This window comes from Lycium barbarum, chromosome 4 (genome assembly GCF_019175385.1).
Source record: "Lycium barbarum isolate Lr01 chromosome 4, ASM1917538v2, whole genome shotgun sequence".
NCBI classification, from domain to species: Eukaryota; Viridiplantae; Streptophyta; class Magnoliopsida; order Solanales; family Solanaceae; genus Lycium; species Lycium barbarum.
The window spans coordinates 3,474,687-3,481,441 of record NC_083340.1 but is presented as its reverse complement, the minus strand read 5'-3'; positions in this window follow the sequence as shown (position 1 = coordinate 3,481,441).

Here is a 6,755-nt window from a genome sequence, read left to right as displayed (position 1 = left end):
CAAAAGAAAAATAAGGAGAGCAAGAACACCAAAGGCCATACGGCCAAGTGAAAGAAAAAGAAAGAAAAAAGAAAAAAATTCTTGGAGCTCAATTCTTTGGTTCAAAAATCCATCTCTTTTGGAATTACTACTAAGCTCAAGATTCTCTCCAACATGATATAATTGTTTTGGCAAGGAAGTGACTTTGGTGGCAAGGAGAACTTATTGGAAAAAGGTAAGGATTTTATGTTTCTTTTATGTTATGGAAGATTTATAGATGTTAGAGTGAGTAGAATTGAATGGAAATCATGGAATTGTGGTGTGGTGTGTGTGAGTCGTGTGTAAGTGTGTGTATATGTGTGGCCGTGTGGTACCATGCATGAAGGAAGATGGATTAAATTTATTTAGTGTGTTAATTGTGTTGTTATGGCCTTGGAACGTAAATAGAAGATAAATGGTTCTTGTTGTTATGGAAAATTTGTTGTAAGGTTGTTGTAGGAAGATATGCTAGAAAATGTTCCAGCGGAGTTGGCAAGATCCATTTGCTCCTGGAGCGCTGCCGAGTCAGAGTACGTATGTAAAGGTTTCTGATTGATGTTAGAGACTTTGCAGACAGCGTCGTGGGTATTGGTTGTCAGTCTCTAAGCGGCTCCGTCAGCCGATATGTCGGTCTGTGTTATGTATTGAATTTTGTATGATCACAGATTTGTCCGGCTTGGGAGCTACGAGAAAGAAAATTTCTGAAAGAAAATTTTATCTTATCTTATTTGATTTAAAAAGTTTGACGTGATTTTATGTGCAGCAAGAGTCTGAGGGTTCGCTCGGCCCTAAGTAAGGGTCGGGTGCCCATCACACCCTAGTAAGGTCGGGGTGTGACAAAGTGGTATCAGAGCAGGTCTGTCCTAGGGGTTGTCTGCAAAGTCGTGTCCGGTAGAGTCCTGTTTATGGTGTGTAGCGCGCCACATTTATAAACAGGGGACTACGGGGCATATAGGGATTGTTGACCTTCTTTCTGTCATAGATCGTGCGATAGAACCAAGTTATAGGAAAAACGAAACTCTTTCTGTAAGCCTTACGTGCGGTGGAAAAAGGTAAGTGATGATATGAAAAGGTCACAAGGGTAAGTATGAATGTATTGTTCTGTCACCTGAAATTTGCAGTTCCGGATGGCTAGAATGTGGTACATAGCCGTATGATCTGTAAGGCATTGTTGATATTTGTTGTGTATATATTTTGAAAAGAAATAATGGTATAAGAAGTAAAAGAACCAAGTCTGTTGAAGGACTCAGAGAAAGTTGACAAGCAGTTGCTGTAAATTATTATGTACGAATGGTGAGTGGAAATTCAAACAGGTTGGTGACCGTGTATGTATGAGTAATGGCGATGAAGGCACATTTTGTTATCGATGGGACCCTGGGAACCCAGGACGGAAGATAACTATACATAAAAGTGAAAGGTGAATATTGAGGGTCACAAAAAGGGCAAAACGGTAATTGTAAAAGAAAGGACGGGTTACGAAAATGTTTCGGAATTTGTAAGACCTCGACTAGCCCCAAATCATGTAATAAGGGCCATATGAGAAAGCGGGCACGATTATATCGGCATTAAGGCACCGCACTTCATCGAAGTTTCGAGGTTAAGCGTGCTAAGGTGGGCGAAAAGGGGTAGCAATATTGACAAGAACGATGGTGTAGACAAAACTTATGGTAAGAAGTTTCGGTATGTTATGCGTAGAGTTCGGAAGAAAGACGAGGAATGAAATATAATCGAAAACAAGGATACTCGAAGATTGTGACATATAAAGAACCCCTTAACATGTCGGCACATTAAAAGAATAATGGAGAGAATGATAAGGACTTAAAGGATATTTCGGATGATGACGACTATTGTATCTATGTTTGGTTTGGAATTTCTTGAAAGAAAGAAGGAACACAACGTCTGCAAAAGAGCGAAAAGGATTCGTCGATTACTGGAAGATGGTTCATGGCCCAGTGACTGTGTGGAATATGAGAAAATACGCTATGAAAGTATATGAATCATCGACGTGAAGCGATACTCAATCATATTTGTAAAGAATCCACATCGGAGAGTCAGCAAAGGATAACTATAGAAAGAAACCACCCCGAAGTGGCACGAGACCCCCCTAAGGTCAGTTGAACATTCGAGGACGAATGTTCTAAAGGGGGGGAGGATGTTATATCCCGCGTTTTTGCGCATTCGAAAAAAAAAATCGAAATAATCTTGACTCGCAAGAAATGAGGCTATGATTTTATATTATTTAATACATGTGTGATGATCATAAAATATTGATGTGGAAATATGGAAGGAGGCCAAGGGCAACATTGGAATTTCGGGAATTAGTTTCGTGAATTACCGAGTGTGATCCATCACTAGTTGGGCTAAAAAAAAATAAGAAAAGAGGCCCAAATTTGAGGGGGCTTGGCCGGCCATGCTACATGGCCCAAGCCCATGGAAATTGTCATGTGATAATTAAATAAATAAAGGGACCATTGTTCATTCTAGACTAGTCTTGAAAACAAAAGAAAAAGAAGGAGAGCAAGAACACCAAAGGCCATACGGCCAAGTGAAAGAAAAAGAAAGAAAAAAGAAAAAAAATCTTGGAGCTCAATTCTTTGGTTCAAAAATCCATCTCTTTTGAAATTACTACTAAGCTCAAGATTCTCTCCAACATGATATAATTGTTTTGGCAAGGAAGTGACTTTGGTGGCAAGGAGAACTTATTGGAAAAAGGTAAGGGTTTTATGTTTCTTTTATGTTATGGAAGATTTATAGATGTTAGAGTGAGTAGAATTGAATGGAAATCATGGAATTGTGGTGTGGTGTGTGTGAGCCGTGTGTAAGTGTGTGTATATGTGTGGCCGTGTGGTACCATGCATGAAGGAAGATGGATTAAATTTATTTAGTGTGTTAATTGTGTTGTTATGGCCTTGGAACGTAAATAGAAGATAAATGGTTCTTGTTGTTATGGAAAATTTGTTGTAAGATTGTTGTAGGAAGATATGCAACTTTATTGTAGTTTATGTGAATATGGAAATGAAAGTGGTAAGGTGCAAATTATGATTGTTATTAGTGAAATTGGAAGGTAAAAATGCATTGTGAATGTTTATGTCGAAGGTTGGAAGTTTTGGATAAATTATGGTTTTGGTGGGACTTTTGTATATTTTGTGGAATAATGTGAAATGTTTCCGAATTGCACTTGAATGATCCTGAATTTGTGGATGAATATGACAATGTTGATCTTAGCTTGAAAGTATGAAGTTGGAGTAGAAGTTGTGGCATTATGAAGAAAGGAAGACTATTCATGTTAGAATGTGTTTTGTATTAATTGTTGATGTTTTTGATATTGTCATGGGTGTTGTGTTGATAATTTTGAGCCGAGTTATACTCTCGGGGCGGCGAAATTATAGGGGAAATGCTGCCCAAATTTTTGTAGACAAGTAATGAATTAAAGATTTGAATGCTAAAAGTCTTACTATTGACAATTGGTAAATATGGCCATTTGTAGATTTTGGGCGAAACGGAAATTGAATTTGAGCGAGCGTAAGGCGCAGCTAAGGTATGTAAAGTCTTTCCCTTCATTCCTTGGCATGTTCTAAACATAATAGGCTTGGACGTCAGCCTTAGATACGACTCTGTTCTCAGAAATTCGAGGTTGGAATTGGCCCCATTTCATTCAGTAAGATTGAACTAGCTCCTTATAATTTGTCGTTAAAGTAACCTATATGTATGCAACTATCCTAAACGCAGTCGGAATGCCTCAAAATGATCATGGACGACCTCATAAGGTCTATTATCCGTAATTTACGTACGCCACCTCGATTTGGTCCGAGGTGGGCCCATAGGGTCCCGATACTTTCCGTATGGCTTTAGTTGACTTATTTCTGTCCGGTCTTCACAGGCAACATCTGCATTAGTATTTTTTTTACTATACGATAAGTGTTATGACTACCTTTAGGAGTCTTATAAAATATTTTGACATCTGGAACGCTTCTGGAAATCTTATTCTGATGTAATCTGTCGTGCCATCCCAAATGACACATATGCGTATATTATGAGTATTGTCCGATTTCTTTGATTTGACCCACCGTTTGGCCTACTTCAGTTCCCTTGAGTCTGTATAGTGATCTGTATGTATATGGTTTCTCATTAATCTGTTCGTGGATGCCTCAATGCTTTCTTCACTGCGCCCGGGCCAGGTTCTGTTATTCGTGTACATTCCACTGCATTGTTCACTGCGTCCCTCGGTGTGCGGGTCGAGATCTGTTTACATCTGTATATGATCTGATGATGTGATAGTATGGGGATAGCGGCCAGGATGGCATATGATCTGATCTGTCTGTCCACCGCGTCCCGTATAAGAGGGTCGGGATCTGTTACCGCGTCCCTCACTAGAGGGTCGGGATCTGAGATATATATATATATATATATGTGTGTGTGTGTGTTATCTGTATCTGTGTAAGCTTATGATTCTGCATGCATGATTCCGTCTGTTACACTTCTGTATGTCTGATTGGATTATGACTCTGTCTGTTACACTTCTGGAAATCTGATTCGGAAAATGATTCTGTCTGCGTGTCTGATTCGGACTATGATTCAGTCTGTTACACTTCTGTACCTCTGGCTCTGATTACAATTATGTCAGTTACACTCTGTGCCCCTGATCCGTACGATGATTCTGCCAGCTAAACTCTGTACCTCTAATTCATATTACGACTCTGTCGGCCACACCCCGTACGTACGATACATATTGTGGTTCTGTCCATGCACTCTGTATTTCTGTTTCGGATTCGGGTTCGATTCTGTCCGCTATATTTCTGTACTCCTGGTTCGGATTATGATTATATTTGTTACATTTTCGCTTTACATACTCGGTACATTTTCCGTACTGGTCCCCTGTTCTTCGGGGGCTGCGTTTCATGCCGCGCAGGTACTCCCAGATGAGCTGAAGTCATTATAGCAGATGTTCCAGTGGAGTTGGCAAGCTCCATTTGCTCCTGGAGCGCTGCCGAGTCAGAGTACGTATGTAAAGGTTTCTGATTGATGTTAGAGACTTTGCAGATAGCATCGTGGGTATTGGTTGTCAGTCTGTAAGCGGCTCCGTCAGCCGATATGTCGGTCGGTGTTATGTATTGAATTTTGTATGATCACAGATTTGTCCGGCTTGGGAGCTACGAGAAAGAATATTTCTGAAAGAAAATTTTATCTTATCTTATTTGATTTAAAAAGTTTGACGTGATTTTATGTGCAGCAAGAGTCTGAGGGTTCGCTCGGCCCTAAGTAAGGGTCGGGTGCCCATCACACCTAGTAAGGTCGGGGTGTGACAGGCGGCGACGAGTACCCGGGGCTAACCACCGAGCACCGCTCGTTCTATTACTCATCATACTCATTTAATGCTCTTTTATCAATTTTATGCTCAACTCATAAGAGAATCACCTTTCATTTCAAAACATAACACTTTTATATACATAAGCCTTTAGGCTATCAAAATAATATATATATATATATATATATATATATATATATATATATATATATATATATACATGGTAGCAATCTCGTGGGACCATCTAACCCACACTGCGTATCTACGAGCCTCTACTGGAGTGCTAGACATAGAGACGGGACAAGACCCCGGCATGCCCAAGATACATATACAAATGTACACAAAAGAATAATCAAGCACCTCCGGAACAAATGAGTGCTTTCAATCAACTAGCAGCTACTACGGATTTGGGTCAAGCTCTCCTCCCTGTCTACCTGTGGGCATGAACACAGCGTCCAAAGAAAACGGACGTCAGTACGAACATTGTACTGAGTATAAGAGGCATAAACAATGAAATAAGACAATGATATAAAGGAAATATCAATATGAAACATTTGTATCTGACTGTCAAATATAAAAGAAATAATGCATGTTGTCTTACTCATACTCATCGTCATATCATATATGCATAAATGTATAAGTTGCCCGTCCATATCGGATCGGTGTGATAATCATAACACTAGCCTGCGTCCAGGCCTCTCGCGTCCGGGGTATCATCTCATGCCGCCCACTAGTGGTGTCTGCCCATGCCATCTGGCCATGGTGTATACGCTGCACGCCTTAGCGGTGACTGCCCGGCCATATAGGCGCGATATTATATCATCATCATAACATGCTCAACATAATATGCTCATTATAGTATGCTTACCATAGTACATGCATAAGGCTCAAGGACAACTATACTCTATCATGGTGACGTAAGGTCATGATCTCCCGATTTCATTATGGCGCATTCTTTGACATTCTGCCTCACCTTGAAGGAACTAGCACATAAGGTGAGTGTGAGCAATAAATACATCATTATCATTATAGGATCATCATATCATACATTTTTAAATCTTTATACTTTAACTCATCACCATCATTATAGGGCTCATAACATGTCTCTTATCGTATATAGCTATTCATAGACATAGGTTTTTAGCTTTCTGGAATATAGGAACTCGTGAAGGGGAAAGAGATTCATGCTATAGGATTCATGCCATTAGATAGAAAGGACTAGCCTCACATACCTTTTTCGTTTAATTAGTCTATCGTTCGCTTGTTCTCCTTCAATGTCACGCTTCTACCTTCAAGAGAGAATTCGCATTAACGTTAGTTAATCGACTATAAGAACGCGCTACTATTTCTAAGGAAAATTGGGCAACATTTCCTTTGTTTATACTACTTTTCCCATATTCTATATCAACTCTCAAACGTTCATAACAACATT